The sequence below is a fragment of the Meleagris gallopavo genome, chromosome 26 (genome assembly GCF_905368555.1).
Source record: "Meleagris gallopavo chromosome 26, MGAL_WU_HG_1.1, whole genome shotgun sequence".
NCBI classification, from domain to species: Eukaryota; Metazoa; Chordata; class Aves; order Galliformes; family Phasianidae; genus Meleagris; species Meleagris gallopavo.
The window spans coordinates 6011097-6028484 of record NC_139429.1 but is presented as its reverse complement, the minus strand read 5'-3'; the positions used below and the strand labels follow the sequence as shown (position 1 = coordinate 6028484).

Genomic DNA, 17388 nt, shown 5'->3' with positions numbered 1-17388 from the left:
ACTGGGCAGGGACTGCAAAGAAAGAGGTGAAATCAGAAATCAGCTCCAACTTCTTCACAAAAATGTGCCATAGAGACACTGTATCATAGATCATATATTCTGTTATTTATTGTATTGCAGATAAGAAGAAAAAAGAATTATCTCAGTGTTGTCTGGAAGAGCTCAGATTGTGCTAGAATAGTCCTTTTGATGAATAATGCACCATGTCATATCACAGCTTTGTACATTGGGAAAATATGCAAATGCAGCACCCCCAAAACCATGTGGCATCTGGCAGTGGCACGTGCTGCTGCTCTGTGTGTGCAGGAGGGAACGGGAGGGAGAAGTTCGAGCCTTTACAGAACTGGTTTTGCTGTTGTGATGAATAACCACTTGCCTTCACCTTCAGCTAGATAAGGAAACAAAACCTCCTGCAAATGTAGGGAGATGAGCATCTTGAGCGCTGGAGGGACTCGTGATGACCATGCAACTCAAACTTCTGCATAGTAAAACAATTTAGGGTCTTATAATCCTAGAATCATGAAGGTTGGAAAAGATCTCTGAGGTCATCTAGTCCACCTACCCAACCCCAAGAACCTGTCCCCATGTACCCCAGAGCTACATGAGGAGCTCTGCACCAGGCTGAGCTGAAGCAAGGTTTTACAGGGCAGCAAAGGACAGAGTTCCTGCAGCCTCCCTTCTTAAGCTGACTTAGAGCTGTAATTGCTAGAAAGGTGCAGCTTCTTTTCAGCTGCAAGGGTATTTATAGCATCCATGTATATCCCTGCTTAGCTGCACTCTACTGCTGGTTCCCTCAATTTCACTGTGCTCTGCCCTCCAACAGTACTGAACTTGCTTTTGGAGGGCAGAAAACTGCTCTCTTCCCATTTTAACACATGCAAACATTTAGCAGATATCTGCTTCCCTCTGTGAAGCTTTATTTGGACTGAAAACTAGGATACAGTGCTTTTTAATAAGGAGAAGCTCTCGTTTTGACAGAGGTGCGTACAGTTGACAGGTGAAGTCAAGGTACACTTTCAAGACAATAACAGATGCACCCAGAAGAGAAAGCCACCTCCCCCACATTCCTTAGTCTAGCTCCCATCCGGACTTCTGGCTTAAAGCACTGATAATGAGTCCTTCCTCTCCTGCTCTTCTTTCCTTGCTCACTGAGCAGGGGCTTGGAATATGGGGCTGGGAGTGCCAGGGCTCGTGCAAAGTAATGCCCATCTGCAGGCAGAGCAGTGTCAGAACTGCTATTTATTCATTTCAGTAACACTCCATACATTTCTAAATGCTTTACAGGCAGAACATCACTACAGGTTCACTAAGGCACTAGCTGGCGACATTTCACGCATTTTCTAACTTATCTCTAACCACAGTTTATAAAACTCTCTTCAAATGCCTTCAGACTCACTTCCCTCTTCCATTCCCCATGTGAGCACTTGAACTGGCACTACTAGTTTGCCACTGTAGGGCTGCACACAAGGCTATTTACCTCTGTCAATATTTCTTCCTCTCAATACAAGGTAAGGAATTCCCAGCACAGATGCTGCCAGAAATCCCAGCTGAGATGAACCTACATGAGCACCCATCAGCCTCACTGTGTGGTACAGACTCTGCTTACATCCCAGCATCTCCTGTTGCTCCTTCTGGTCTTTAGGACAGAAGAGCCTTGTTAAGAGAAACGTGCGCTGTGCTGACCTGGGCAACCGGCATGGACTCTGGTCTTCTGGAGGAGCATTGGTTCTTATAGGAATTGAGCACCAAGAGATAATGTGAGTAGTGATAAGGAGGAGTGAATAATGAGAACAAATTACACCCCTCTCCTGAGAAGGAGAACCACTTTCCTATCAACTTCTCTTACTGGGTTCACTACTGCTCCCAGTTAATAAATATAATATTATACATATATAAAGAAGTGTATTTCATTGAAGGCGGTGAGGCACTGGCACAGGTTGCCCAGAGAGGCGGTGGTGCCCCGTCCCTGCAGACAGCCCAGGTCAGGCTGTTGGGGCTGTGAGCACTGCTGGAGCTGTGGGTGTCCCTGTGCACTGCAGGGAGCGGCACCAGGAGGCCTTCGAGGTCCCTTCCAACTCAAACCATTCTAAGATTCTATTATTTCCACTTTCCTCCCCAAAAGTAACTTGGCTGCAGGCTCTTGCTTCTCCTCAGGTCACCAAGAGGTTTCCTAATTAGAGCATCTCTTTCCACCTTGTTATCTTCCCTTGGTATTGGTACTTTTTCATTAGTATTAAATTCCCACTTTCATCCCCTTGGAAGGAGTTTAACCGAAGTGCTCTGACAGCAACAGGCTGTCCTGCTTAACTAGAGTTTGCTTTTTACCTCCACAGCTGAGCCCTCTTAGATTCCAGGAACTTCCCTGAGTATCTCTTTGACTGATGCCTAAAAATAGCTAAAACACTCACAGAGCCAAAGCAGACTCTGCCAGTTGCTACTAGAAACTTGCTGGCATCCGGAGGAGCAGCCTGTGGCTTTGCTGAGGGCATTGGCTCAGCACCATGCCTGGGAGCCTCTGAAGGTGCCCCTGCCCTCCTGATGGATTGCTTTCAGTTCCCATCTTGCTTAGTGCAGGCCTGTGCTCCCAAAGCAGAGTGCAGAGAGCAAACGTGCCAGCACTGGGCTTCCATATGTTGGAAAATTATGTCAAAAACTCAGTGCAAGATCTGATGGATAGGGAAGGTGGTCTAATTTTTTAATACAACATCTCTGAGCATGTTGACTCACTTTCATACTTCTGTGCGAGTTGGAAGGGACCATTAAAGACCAACTGGTGCCGCTCCCTGCAGTGCACAGGGACACCCACAGCTCCAGCAGTGCTCACAGCCCCAACAGCCTGACCTGGGCTGTCTGCAGGGATGGGGCACCACCGCCCTTCTGGGTGTCTTCACTTTGTGCTAATGTAAAAGAGCATCAGTGTTTTCAATGTGCTGCAACCATTTTTTGCTTTCCTTTGGCTGTCAGAAATCAGTGTCTGCAGCTGGCAGCCAGCTGTGCCGCTGCCTTAGCAGGGAGCAGCTCTCTGGGGCCTTTTGACTGAATGGAAGCCCTGTCCTTGGCTGTCATTCTTGAAATCCTCACACATACACCTCCGCTCACACTTCGCTCCTGCCAATCTCAGTACTTCTGCTGCACTCCCTACACACATTGTGCCATGCTCAAGCTGATGGTGGCCACTTGCCAGGATCCTGAGTCACAGGGAACAGGGCTCACAGAAAACTGGCTGCTACTGCTTCTCACTTCTCCATAAGTTGGTGCGGCAGCTCCAGGAGATGAGAGAGCTCACAGAGCCATCCATAAAGCTTCTTGTCTTGCTGGAGAGGGAAAGGAGACACCTGGTAACCCAATATACCAAGGCTCATCCCAGTAGTGCAGACCTGCTGCTGTTTCTTCCTTGCCATTACAGCCCCAGCACAAGAAAGCTCAGTTCAATATCAGCAGTACTCCAAAGATCTCAAAAGATCTCAAAGAATCACATTATCAACTGCTTCCCTAATTAAAGCTTTCTCCTAACATGCCCTTCCGTAGCCAGCCCCTTGCAATAACCATAGATGAGGATGTGGGCCCCACAGAAACATGCAGATCTCTGGAACCTTTACTGATTCTATTCCACCCACAAAGCTCTCCACTGTTGCTCTCAGCTCTTCTTTGCTGAAGCACTGTCATGGATGGGTTCCCTTTGCTCCACAGAGTGGAAAGAAGCTTCCTTCACTTAAACAGCCAGTGAGCTCCTGTTGGCACAGCAATGCAATGGAAAAGAGGGTTCCTCCTTTTAGGATTTGATTTCCACCTGCACGGAGGCTCTCCTTGTTATGATAGCAGTTGAGGTGTTCCATAAAGGAGTTAAGGAAGGCTGTTTGCGTTCCATTTCAGTAGGGGAGAGGGTACAATTCAGTATGTTCTAGGAGCTGTAAGTATGTTTCACTTAGAAAAACTAACATAGGATTTCATATTCTTGAGATTTACCCAGCTGACCTGTAGGTGGGCACCAGTAGCAGTAATTGAGGAGAAAATCCTGAATCCAAAATGTGGTTTATTTTTTAAGGAACTGCAAATCACCGGGGATGTTCAGATACAGCAGTTGTTTGACCTTAGGAGAGGACTCTTTTGTCTGGGTACTTGAGATCACGGTAGCTCAGTTGAGGACTGATGCATAACTGTGCCTGATCTCCGAGATGTCAACTAGATTTATTTATTGGCTCTGCTCAGTGTTGTTTTTGTGTTGTAGGGAACTCATGGGATTTTTTTTCACAGAAGAATTTGAGAGGTTGCTTTCTCAGCTAATGCATTTTTCTACTGCACAAAACCTCTCAGTTTAACTCCAGCCAGATGCATCTTCTCTTCCTTCTGCAAACCTCTTGTGAAGGAAGATCATAGCATCACAGAATGGTTTGGGTTGGAAGGGAGCTGAAAGGCCGCCTGGTGCCGCTCCGTGCAGTGCACAGGGACACCCACAGCTCCAGCAGTGCTCACAGCCCCAACAGCCTGACCGGGGCTGTCTGCAGGGACGGGGCACCACCGCCTCTCTGGGCAACCTGTGCCAGTGCCTCACCGCCCTCAGTGCCAAACCTTCTGCCTCATCTCCACTCTCAATCTCCCCTCTTGTCGTCTGAAGCCATTTCCCCTTGTTCTGTCACACAGACCCTGATGAAGATTGTCTCCTTCCTTCTCATCACCGCCCCTTTAGATACTGAAAAGTCACTATCAGCTCTCCAAGATGTTGTCACACATTCAGTGTCTGGTTTATACCACAGATCTTAAAGCACTTTATGAATGAGATGAGAAGCTCTCTTCCCATGTCTCAATTAGCGACTGAGTAACAAAATGAGCTCCTCAGTTTTCCTCCATGCACCACTTGCAGTGAGTCCAGGTCTCTTCAAGCTCTCTTGGGAAAGATGGAGCAAGACAAGAATGGTTGCTGTAAAAAGAACGACTTTCAAGCATCATTGGAGACCTTTTCCCTTCCAAATACACATTCCTCTTCCCTTGCCATTCCAAAAACAAAGATAGCATGGAGTCAGGAGTATCCATGCACCCTAAGAGTAAGTCCTTGCTTGAAGGTTTCTATGAATCTTTAGGGGGGGAGGGGGCTCTAGGGGGAGAAGAGGGGAACAAAAGAGAAATGGTGAAGAAAATAAAGGGCTGTGATGTGATGCCTTCCATCCAGCCTACAGGGAGAGCTGCCCAGCAAAGGATGGGATGTGGTGCTTGGGAGATGCTATGAAGGTGGTGCTTTGATATTGGAGGCTGCCAGCTCCCAAATCCTCATTGGTGCCCACTGGATTGCCAGAGAAGTAAATCAGAGGTAGAGAGTGCCTTGAGAAAGCAGAAGGAGGATTTGAGGCACTTGAGGTATTGCAGAGCAGGCTGTGGGGAAGGGTTGCTGGAGGAAAGCTTGCTCCCAGCCTGCTCTTCCAAGGCTGTCAGCTGCTGTGCTGCCTTATGGGTGACGTGCAGGGAGTTCTGCCAGGCTGGTGGGTTAGAAGCCTTATGCAAACAAGAGCATGGTATCAACCCAAGCTGAGACTGTCAGCATGCACGTGTTTTGGAAAACAGGGAGAAGAGAAGAAGCTGCTCTGTGCTGCATCCTGTTGGCTCTCCCATGCTTACAGACCCTTGTTAGGGCCACGAGGCACTCAGGGATGTCCCCCTGTGGTGCACAGTCCAGGGCAGGTATTGCTTTCACTTGCATGAGGATTGAATTCCATCCACTTCACTGCAGCCCCCAGTGCCACTGGGTCCTGAACACCATAGGGAGGTTCTACCTGACAGTGTCTGATGATGCTGTTGTGGCTTGTTGGATGTATTTTGGATCTTAAAAGCATTTATTTTCCCATCACTCCTCACCACAACAGCGTTTCCTGTAGCAGTTACAGGTCAGGCAATAAGTGCAGCATTAATGTATGTGAAATAAAAGCAATCCTGGTCCCTGTGTCCCTACAGAATTCATTTAATACCAAGCCTGATGGAGAGGTAATTTATCCTAGAAATGATGACTCAAAGTTTGGCCATTTGGTATGGTTCCAAGAGGCACACAGTACATTTGGCTTGGAATTAATGCAGGAAAGGACTTTCAGACATTTTAACAGGGCAGAGCATTTGGAGGAACTGGAAAGTATTCTTGTGAACATTCAATGTCGCCCTAAATTAGACCATAAAAAGTAAGTGCTTTTTAAAAGCAATTTTGCACAGTAGGGTCTGCATTGTCAGTGCTTCCTCTTGATTTAGAAGCTCCCTTTCCTTGCAGCTCCTGTGAAAAACATAAGAAATGGCAGTCTGGCTGCTGTGAGAAATATCCTTGTCTTTAAATTCTGAAGAAAATATGTGTGTGTGTATAGATATAAATATGATTAAACATCTATAAACCGAAGCCCATAAAACTGAGAGTCTGACAGCAAAGGTGCAGTCATGTGGGAGCAAAACCTGGACTTTTATCCTCTTTGCTGTACGTGATACTGAGTGTGATGCTGGCGCTTGGATAACTTCCCTCATTTTTGGCTGCAGTGTTTGCTTGTTTGGGAGGGTTGTGATGAGCAAGAAGAGAGCTGCAGTGCATAGAAGAAGCTGAGTTATTTTTCTTGTCCTTTCTAGTACATTATTTGAGTCACCCTCAAAGTTGGCACTGGGTGACTTTAAGCATTTCCTGGGCACTTTTGAAAAACTCTTGCGCCAACATGGAACGTTTGAGAGAAATAGAGGGAGACCCAACCAGAAGCAGACAGTCCTGCCCAAAAGCAGCTGAATATTGAGGCTTTGGTCACGCAGAGGGAGCAGAGCTCCTGGCATGCCCAGAGCAGGCAGGGATAAACCAGGGCAGCTAAATGGATCTGATGAAACCACATAAAACCAATGAAGTGACAGGCAACTGCAATTATTTTTGCTCCATAAACTCCACATAAGCTGTAAATGCTTATGAATGGAATGAACAATCTCCTGTGTGTCTGGTTTAAAAGACCTGAGGAGCACCACAAGCTCGTCTCCCAGTCAGCACGTTCCGTGCCAGAGCATTGGGACACTAAATGCCATCTGTATGATGCTGCTCATCTCCGAAGAGCTGCAGCTTTATCACCACTCTGTGCTTGCTGCTGAGTCAGAAGATGAATGGGAATGGCCAGGAGTCATATTTTTTTGAGTGCATACAAATTGTCTGTGTGACTATTTCCTTTGTGCTCTTCATGTTCTATTGTGTTCCATATATCAGTGACACTGACATGGGGATGCTGTGGGGTGCACTGGGATGCACCCTCAGCAGTTTGGATGACTCCAAGCACTGTGGTGTAGCTGACACTCCTCAGGAATGGGATGCCATCCAGAGAGACCCAGGCAGCTTCTCTGGACCTAGTTTATTGGGAAGTGCGGAAAAGGAAAAGCAAGCTTTGTTTCTCTTTGTCATTAATAATCTAGGAGCTGTAATAGGTGTCTGTATATACATACACAGCCTATTATAAGATCCTGCAAGTGCCTATCCATTGGAAGTCAGGCTAAAATCATGGTTAGACTCTGTTCTATTACCTTTTATATGTTCAAACTAAAGAGGTTCAATTGTTTTGATTGCACCACATGTACACACCCGTGATAAATCCATAACCAACCCTCTAGATGCATCCTGACAGCGAGGCGCTGGCACTGCTGCCCAGAGAGCTGTGGTGCCCCATCCCTGCAGGCACTCGAGGCCAGGTGGGATGGGGCCCTGGGCAGCCTGAGCTGGTGGGGGGCAGCCCTGCCCATGGCTGGGGGTGGAACTTAATGATCTTCAAGGTCCCTTCCAATCTAAGTTGTTCTATGATAATCCTCATCTCCTTTCCAGTCCTTCCTCATCTCTGTTCTTACCTGTAGGCACTTCTCACTGCATCTTCCTTCTCTCCGTGCCTTCCTCAGGTGTTAACTATTCCAGTTTCGAACTCCTTAACTCATACTTGCCTTCTATGATCAGACCTGCATTACCAATGCAGTCAAAACATTTTTCTGATGGCCTGAGAAATTATACGGATAACTGCAGATGGAGCCCATTCCTCCAAACATCGCTAACAACTTTTCTGTGATCCAGCAGTTCCCATTCAAAATGCCTTGTTTCTCTGTGGAAATAAATGGGTTAAGAAAACAATGTGGAGAGGAATTAGTGCCGGGCAGTGAAGTGCTGGCCTTTCCCAGAGCCTCAATGAAAAGCCCTTTCAGAGCCGTTTAGCCTCTGATCAGTGGAGGGACCGTGTGACCCAAGGGACTTCGCAGCTCGTCTATACCTTGTTGCTTTGGGTCAGCTTATGGTTCTCAATTTTTTTTCTGATAGAGAAAAAGGAAAAAATCAGCCTGGTAAATAGTGCTCTCTTCCCCTCAAAGTGCTTAAGAGAGGAGGAGATGACACAAGCACTGCTCAAAGAGCCTTATCCTTATCTCTAATGACATATCAGGCCAGCAGCATGCAGAGGAGGAGCTCTTAAACAACAGCCAAGAGCAAGAGAGAATAGAGTCATTTTTCATATCTCTAGTACTTTTGTCATGTCTATTAGGCAACTCTTAATTGCTCCAGTAGTAGCTGTGCCTTATAGCCCCTTCTGAATTGGGATCTGCTCGGGCTAGATCTGCAAGTCCCAGCTATGGTCTATGCATGAACTTTGTAGCAGCACAGCTCAGCTGGTGCAATCAGCAGAATTCACTCAGGCTCTACTTAACCACGTGCTACTGACTTCAATCAGGAAATGGACTGATGCTCTTTAATATCTTCATCAGTGACATCTATAGTGGAATTGAGTGCACTCATAGCAGTTTGTAGATGACCCCAAGCTGTGTGCTGAAGCTGACACTCCTGAAGGACAGGATTCCATCCAGAGAGACCCAGACAGGCTGAGCTCTGGGCCCAGGGGAACCTGAGGAGGTTCAACAAAGCCAAGTGCAAGGTCTGCACCTGGGTCATGGCAGCACCCACTGTCAGTACAAGCTGGGGGACGTAAGGATTGAGCACAGCCCTGCCAGAAGGGACCGGGGCTACTGGTGGATGGCAGCTGGACATGAGCCAGCAGTGTGCCCTGGCAGCACAGAAAGCCAAGCGGACCCTGGGCTGCAGCCAGAGCAGCGCGGGCAGCAGGCAGGGAGGTGCTCCTGCCCCTCTGCTGTGCGCTGTGACACCTCACCTGGAGCACTGCGTCCACAGGTGGAGTCCTCAGGGCAGGAGAGACGTGGAGCTGTTGGAGCGCTGTGTCCAGAGGAGGGACACAGAAATGGTGGCAGGGATGGAAGCCCTCCCTGCGAGGACAGGCTGAGAGCTGGGGCTGAGCAGCGTGGAGAAGAGAAGGCAGGAGAAGGAGAGCTGAGAGCGGCCTGTCAGCATCTAAAGGGGCTGTGAGAAGGGAGGGACGGACTCCATAGTGGGGTCTGCGATAGGAGAAGGGGAAATGGCTTCAGACGACAAGAGGGGAGATTGAGAGTGGAGATGAGGCAGAAGGTTTGGCACTGAGGGCGGTGAGGCACTGGCACAGGTTGCCCAGAGAGGCGGTGGTGCCCCGTCCCTGCAGACAGCCCAGGTCAGGCTGTTGGGGCTGTGAGCACTGCTGGAGCTGTGGGTGTCCCTGTGCACTGCACGGAGCGGCACCAGGCGGCCTTTCAGCTCCCTTCCAGCCCAAACCATTCTACAATGCTATGAAAAGTCCTAGGTGATTTTTTCTGGCCTGAGTTGCTGCAGGTCAAGCTATTGGAACAAAATGATTGCGGTTGGTTTTTTAGATGGTGTCTCAGGACAAACTGCAAAGCAGGAGATCGTACACCCTCTGCTTCATGGATGAACCACGCAGCTCACTCACAATGCACTGGCTGCTATGGGTAACCTGCTCTGCTCCCATCAGAAGCCACTGCTGACAAGTTATTGTAACAAGGTGGTAAAGGGTAGTTAGAAAGGCAGTGATTTGCATACAGAGTGTTTAGAGTCATGGAAAAGTCAAATTAAAAGCATAAATTGAGTACCTCATGGTTTAATCATGAGGGCTGGCAGAACTACAATATCCCTTACAACAGCAGATGTCTGCAATGGAAGTGCCTTGGAGGATATCTCCACTGGAGGGATCAGAATGAATTCTGACATCTCACACAGTCCTAGAGGCAGGATTTTTCCTTTTCTTTGCCTTTTCTGAGCATCTTAAATTAGAATCAACATTTGTTTCTGTATCAGGACTGAGTCCAAGGACGATGTCAGTGTTTTGTGGCTTGTGCCAGCTTTGCAATGCCTCGATTGCAGAAGCTGCTGTCTTCCAGGTTTTCTATATCTCTGCTTCAGGAGTTCTTAACTGGAGGTGAGCCCAGCACAAAGAGAAACTGATAGCAACATCGTGAAAGTAGGGCCCACTAAGAGACACACAAAGCCAAACTAAAGGAATCCATGTGTTGATAAGAGCTTTAAAAAGAGTTCTTTACAAGACTGGACATCTATTCAGATGGCACAGAATACAGATTTGATTAAAAACTATCTGCTTGAAAGTGATTCAGCTTTAAATTACGGCTCTGTTTTTCCTGCAATGCTATTTTTATTAATGTGAAATAAGCAGCACAACAGGAAGGGTTGGTGGGCTTATACTAGACACAAGTCTATTAATTCTGATCCCCAAAGAATGATGTGGGTTCATGTCTTACGCCTGCCACAGTCTAAAATTACCAAGAAGGTGATGCTCCCTGGCCTGTGCTATACATCACAACCATCCCTCCTGGCACCACAATCCATTATACAGCCGTGCCTGTTATGTGGGGACACTTAAAGATGATTCTGCCTTGAGATTTCTGGGCCAAGTGAAGGACATAAACCCAAGGACAGAAATTCTATTTCAGCACACCTTACACACTCCCCACCCACCCCAGTGATGCTGTACTCTACCATTTTAGAATGTGATGGTGACTCATTGTTCTGAAACTTTTTGTCACTCGATTAAAAGGAAGTTTGCAATTTTAAAGGCATCACTTTCTCTTCTTTTACTTTAATTAGTTATTTTTCATTCGAAGTGTTGAACTCTTCCCTGTTGCAGACCTGAGCTTAACTAAAGTTCCTCTATCTTGATTGCTTCCATATAATTCTGCTCTGCCCCTGATGTTCTTGGGACGGAGCATCTTAACCACAGCTCAGAGCAGTTCGGTGAGCTGCACCCATCCCCAGGGACATCTTTCTTAATGCAGGAACACTTCTAGCCACCTGCAGCTCCTTCTTCTGTTCATTCCTTATTGCTGTGGAGGATCAAATCTGGCTCCTGTTGTAGTCATTTCCATGCAGGTGCCTGTGCTCTCTGCAGTTTGTGGCCAGGACAGTTGGAGAAGCTGCAATCCAGATGTGGAGTTGGGTTTTGGTTAAGAGGAAGCATAAATCACACAGAATAGTGGTGAAGGTTCATAAAGGTTGGAAAAGATCTCCAAGATCATCCAGTCCAAACATCCACCCACCTCCAGTATTGCTCACTGACCGTGTCCCTCAGTGCCACATCTCCATGGTTCTAACACCTCCAGGATGGTGCTTCCACCACATCCCTAGGCAGCTGTGCCAGTGCCTGATCACTCTTGTGAAGAAGTTTTTCCAAATATCCAATCCCAACTTCTCCTGGTGCAACTTGAGGCCATCAGCTCTCATCCTATCACAGCTACCTGAGAGAAGGGACCAATCTCCACCTCGATACAAAATAAAGCAGTCATAGAGAGCAATGAGGTCTCCCCTGAGCCTCCTCTTCTCCAGATTGAGCAATTCCAGTTCCCTCAGCTGCTCCCCATCACATCCTGTTGTGCTCCAGACCCCTCACAGCTCTGCTGCCATTCTCTGGAATTCCAGCACAGCTGACACCGGAGCGAGGAGCTCAGTGCTGCTGTGTCAGTGGTGACTTTTGCTCTCTGCAGGAGCCCTCTACCTCTTCTCTCCTGGGAGAGGGGCACTGGGGAAAGCCATGGACAAGCTTTCTCATGCAGCTGCCCCTTCAGAATGTCTTTTATCTATATTATTTATTATCATATTACTTAATGTGAAAGGCCAATTCAGCTCTGGGCTCTGGCAATTAGTGCTAATAGATGATTACACAGCAGAGCAGTACATGAAGACAGCGCTCGTTATTTGCAGCCATGTTCACCACAGAGATTTATCTGCTGTCTGCAGTGCTGCGCTGCTGCTGATACATGGACACCACCAGCCCTGTGCTGTGGGCAGCTTGGCTTTGTTCAGTGCTGTGTGTGCAGTGTCAGAACAGACGTGGCATAGCAATGGGAAGCCTCACCCAGAGCTGGATTTCACACTCAGTGTTTTGAGTTGTTTGCTGGAGCAAAATGCATCTTTCCCAGCTCCATCTGACCTGCTTGCTCATCTGTCCGAGGGAACACCAAGCAGTGACATACAAATGCAGTGCTACGCATCCTTCCTGCCCCAGAGAAATGTGGCACCAAGCAGGGGAGTGGCTGTGTGTGCTCTCTGGATAAAATAAATCTTTCTGATGGCGATACTCATCAGTAAGGCACTCCTTGGCAGCTCAGGATTGAGCCATAAATATCTGCGCCAAACGAAGCAGAAGGCTGTTTGCTGCTTGGGGTAATGCAGGAAGCACAGAGGGAGGACTTTTCCCTGACAAATCTACTGGGAACAAGATCAGTCTCCTTTCTTTTCTCATGTACACCCTAAGATGCTCACAGAACAGAGATAAACCCTCAGAAAACACTGTGTGCACAAAGATGACCAGAAGCTGCATTGTTAATTCCCTGTTTTGGCCATAATCTATTGGGAAAACAGGGAGCAAAGTGTCTGGCAGAGGTGGTCCCCTCAAAGGAACCATAACAGGGACAGTGGGAGCAATGAGCAGAGCCCATCGCAGTCTCCCTAGCAGGGAGACATCTCATGCTCAGCATTCTGCCTCACATTCTGTGAAGAGGCAGAACTCCAACCTGCGCTATGGATTGGCCTCAGCTGGGCTATATCTGGCTTTGGATCCTCAAACACCTGCATTACGCTTTTTGCTCTCAGGATGCAGTGAGGCTCCTCTGCTCTCACAGCCTCTCCTCATCTCCTGTGGTTCTTGGAGCGCAGCAGCAGATGTTGCATTTATCCGGTTCAGCCAGGTTCAAACCTTGATAAGAATATCCATTGTTTTAACCAAATCTCTGTTCAGTATGACTTCCTCTTATCGGGTGTTTTAGCGACTGTCAGGATAACCCTGGTTCCGATGCCTGCCTTATCAAAACCCCACACTCCAGCGTTTAACTGCTCTAGAACAGCAATGTCCTCTTCCTAAAGAGAGCAGATAAGCGAGCGCATTTCATCTTTACTACATTCAGATAGGGCTGCACGAGGACACGGAGGCAATGCCTGTCCTGGATTGCTTAAGATAATGTGGTTTTTTCTTATAGGAAGTCATTTGGGAGTTGCACAGATCATTTAATTTCCTTCCTCGATGTTTAGCTCAGGATCTCCTCTTCTCTTCACTGCTGTGATTGCACCTCTCTGCAGAGAAGGCATAATGGGAAGCAGCAAAGAATAAAGCAGAATATTAAGTGATTCGGGAATCCTCGGGGGATCTCTCTGCTTTAACTGCAGAGTCATCACCAGGAAAAAAAAGTGTAAATCATTTATTCTCTCCCTTCCTCTCAATGTCTTTCTATTTAAAAATGTAATTAGATCTGTGTGTTCCTTGTTTTTTAATTTTACTTTTAATTAGGTGCCTGGAACTCTATTGTTAAGGTCGTTTGATGTCAGTTTCTGGGTGAAAATAACTGTGTTGTATCCTGAATATCACCATGCTTTATTCCATTTTAGCTTAGGGAAACAGATTTAACAGAACAACAAACCCCCAAACCCTTCCAAGGCAACATATTTTTTTCCCAGACTTTTTTCTATGATTTTCTACATACTAAAGCAGTTCATATTACATTTAGAATTTAATAATGGGCAGAAATGGTGACCCTCAGCATTTCAAATGGAGAACACTGAGGTTGAGCAAAGCATTTTATTCGCTAATTCACATAAAGATGGTGCAGGAGGGGCTCACAGCAGCAACTCTGATCTGGGAGCACAAGGTATGAGATGCTCTACGCACACAGAGGGAGAAGATGTGCAGCTCCTGCTCTCCTTGCAAAGAGAGGCAAGCTACAGATGTTATAGTGTGTCCAAAATACCTCTCTAAAACCTGCCTTGCAAGCTTCCTGCTTGTTTTTTGGGCGCATTGACGCAGCAGAGACCCAGGAAGTCAGCAGCAGAAGAAAGGTTCTTTGAAGTAATCCAAATCTTGAAGTTTATTAGACGTTAGCAAAGCTGTGATGCTGGAAAGCAAGAGCTGAAGATGAAAAGCTGTCAGCATTCTGCAGGTGCCACGCCAGAGGCAGCTTTTAAGGAGGAGCAGAGGAGCTCTTTCCCATCTCCGTGATTTTGGCACAAATAATGCCACGCTCCGGTGTGTCCGTCTGTCTGCTGCTCCTGGCCTCCGAGCCCAGCACTGCATTCCGGTTATTTTATGCTCCCTAATGGAGTTCAGGCCAGGTCAGCAGCTACGCCCAGAATTAAATGCGACACACTCCACGTCGCCGCGGGGACTTCAGCTCCTGACGAAATACTGCTCCATGCGGGGCCCTGGGCGGGTGGCACGCTGCTTCCCGGCCATCTGGCCACTGCTGAATAATAAATATCATCTGCTCATCTACTTTAACAACCACAGGCACATGACCACATGTGTAACTGCAGGTCCCCGAGCACCAGGCTCAGCTCAACGCAGGGCTGGTGGCTGCGCGCCCTGCAGGCAGTGCTGTGCTGGGTGCCTGCAAACCAGCACCATCGCATCCCCATGGATGCAGAGCACTGCAGAAATGCTTAATGTCTCTAACTTCCAGAAACGGGTTCTTCTCAGCTTGGATGCAGAAGAAAAATAGAGCTGCTCTGTTCTCTCAAAAGCATGGATTTAGGATAACCGGAATGGGGAAATCTGCCAGCACGTTTAGTGCAAAGCTCTGTGCTTGCTCCCAAGCACTTTGGCTGAACATCCAAGTATCTTCAAAGGAGCTGCAAACTCCATTAACACTACAAGTAAACGGGGCACCTACATCCCTGGAAAACTGGTGTCAGGGTATTAATTACAGGGCGCAGTGCCAGCTGAAGCACATTTCACTCCAAGTGCAGTGAGAGGACTAAAAGAGAATCACTTTAACAACAATTAGGCTGGTAAATAAAGCCTGTAGACATGCCAGACAACTACTGCATCCCTGTACCAAAGCGTTGCCTGCACCAGTGCCACTGCAGTCCATCACCAGTCCCTTGCTTACCCCACGTGTGGCAGCACAGCCTTCACATGCAGGTGTGCTTTATTCCTCTGAATGGGATTTGCTGCACCCATTCATCTTGAGGGGCTTCCCTCTGCAGCACAGGCACAGTTTGAAGGGAGTTAAATGGTACTTTGCAACTGTGGAACAAGTTTGTTCCAGCATCATTCAAGCTTATCTTGGGAGAGCCTGAGGAACACAAGGTGACTGTGGCCATGTGTACAATCAATGAACATACAGGCGATATAGAATAACCAGGAGCTTGGCAAATGTAATTGTTATACTGGAGCATAAAACAAAAAAAAAAAAATAAATATATATATATATATATATAAGAAAAAAAGGACACTCACCCTATAGTGGGCTTGTGTGATAGACTCCAGTAGAGTGGATCTCCAGCAGAGATCCTTCCCCACTGGCAGTCAGCTCTTAAATGGGTCTGGGAGAGGTGCAGCCAGGCTCCACCCCTTCCTGCAGCACAGCTGAATTGCCTTCACCTGTGCTCCCGTGGCTGACTCACTGCTTGCCTCAGGTGATCAATCAGAGGTTCAGGCCGTGATTCAGCAGCCCCATACACCATGGCTCAGCAAAAGTGCTTAAAGATGGGGCTGGCTTGGAAAGGCTTCTAGAGACTGCTTTGAAACAGTGACAAAGGTAAAGGGGCTGTAAATGAGCGTGTTGCATAGTCAGGGACCTTTTTTTCCTTTCTGCTGCTGAAAATGGTGTAGTGTTTTTTTTTTCAGTAGTGAAATAGAAAATTGTCAGAGAAATTGATATAAGTCATCAACTAGAAAAGTTATGCCAACTTCTGTTTGGATATCAGCTGTTTGGTCACCAAGGGGTGTATCCTGCTGCCTTTGTTCCCTGGTGGATGAAACAGACACAATGGTCATGCACTGGTAGGTTTCAGGACCCAACTAAACCCTTTGTCCTACTTCTTAGCCCTGCAGGGAAAAAGAACTCAGGATTCTGGTGTGATCTTTCTGTGCAGTTTCAAATTTGGGACTTCTAGGTTACAGGACCAAGCTGTGGACAAGCGAAAGGAAAGCTCATTTCTCATCTTCACAGCTTCAGCCTCTTCCCTTTGCCTTATTATTTTGCTCTAAACCCTTCTATTCATGGTAATAGGAGCTCTGATGCAGCTCTCTAGTCTTTGTTCTGCTGTGTGCCTGACTTGCATTGGTTTTCCCAGCAAGCTGCCTTAGGGAAATACATCTTAATGTTTCCCTCTGCATGACCCTAGAGTTATCTCAAATCTTCTTCTTGCCCTGTGATGCTGGTTGTATGCAAAGCCCTTTCTTAATCCTTAGAGCCTTCACAGCTTGGTGAGATTTCTGAATTTACCTGCGGGATGCCAAATGTGGGTGCATCCTCTGATTCGTTCCCCTTCCCCCTCTTCAATCCTATCCATACAGATGCAGACAAAAATCTTCTTAACTCTCAGAAATCATGACCTAGGAGATGGTCCAAGGTCAGGCTGGATGGGGCTCTGAGCACCTGGTGCAGCTATGGGTGTCCCTATTCACTTGCAAGGGAGTTAGGCTAGATGGCCTTCAAAGTGCCCCATCCAACTCAAATGATTTTAGGACTTTATGATTCTGTGTAATGATGGCTACTATAGAGTCTGCATGTGAAGTTTTCAATGAGAGTCAGGTCAGGAAAATTCCACTCTCACCTCTAGTCATGTCAGTGCAGCTGAGTAATCTGGTCCTCCTTCTGAAACAATTCCTTCCTTATTTATTTTGGTTCCTCCTCTTAATGCCCCCATACTGAATCATAGAACCACAGAACGGCTCAGGTTGGAGGGAGCCCAAAGCCCACCCAGTGCCACCCCCGGCCATGGGCAGGGCTGCCCCCCACCAGCTCAGGCTGCCCAGGGCCCCATCCCACCTGGCCTGGAGTGCCTGCAGGGATGGGGCACCACAGCTCTCTGGGCAGCAGTGCCAGCGCCTCACCGCCCTCTGACAAAAGAATTTCTTACTGAAAAGGCAAGATGTATTCCTTTTTGTAAGGAAGACAGTTGGGAATGGAATTACAATGAGACAAATTCCAATCTTTTCCAAAGAAGGCTAACTTTTGTGAAGCAGGAAGCCTTGCTTACAAAAGGAATAATCCTTTGAGATCCAGGTACCTCCAGCTTAA

The 17388-nt window shown here is 47.4% G+C and overlaps 2 long non-coding RNA genes across 2 annotated transcripts in view; one reads left to right on the top strand and one right to left on the bottom strand.

The window, feature by feature from the left end:
- LOC146542776 (uncharacterized) overlaps window positions 1–15641 on the bottom strand; it is a 43923-nt gene extending 28282 nt beyond the window's left edge. The window contains exon 1 of the long non-coding RNA XR_014879706.1: window positions 15600–15641. This is a non-coding gene — a long non-coding RNA (uncharacterized LOC146542776). The remainder of the gene's footprint in view (window positions 1–15599) is intronic.
- Window positions 1–17388, top strand: part of LOC116217456 (uncharacterized) — a 66450-nt gene that overhangs the window by 28835 nt on the left and 20227 nt on the right. The window lies entirely within an intron of this gene.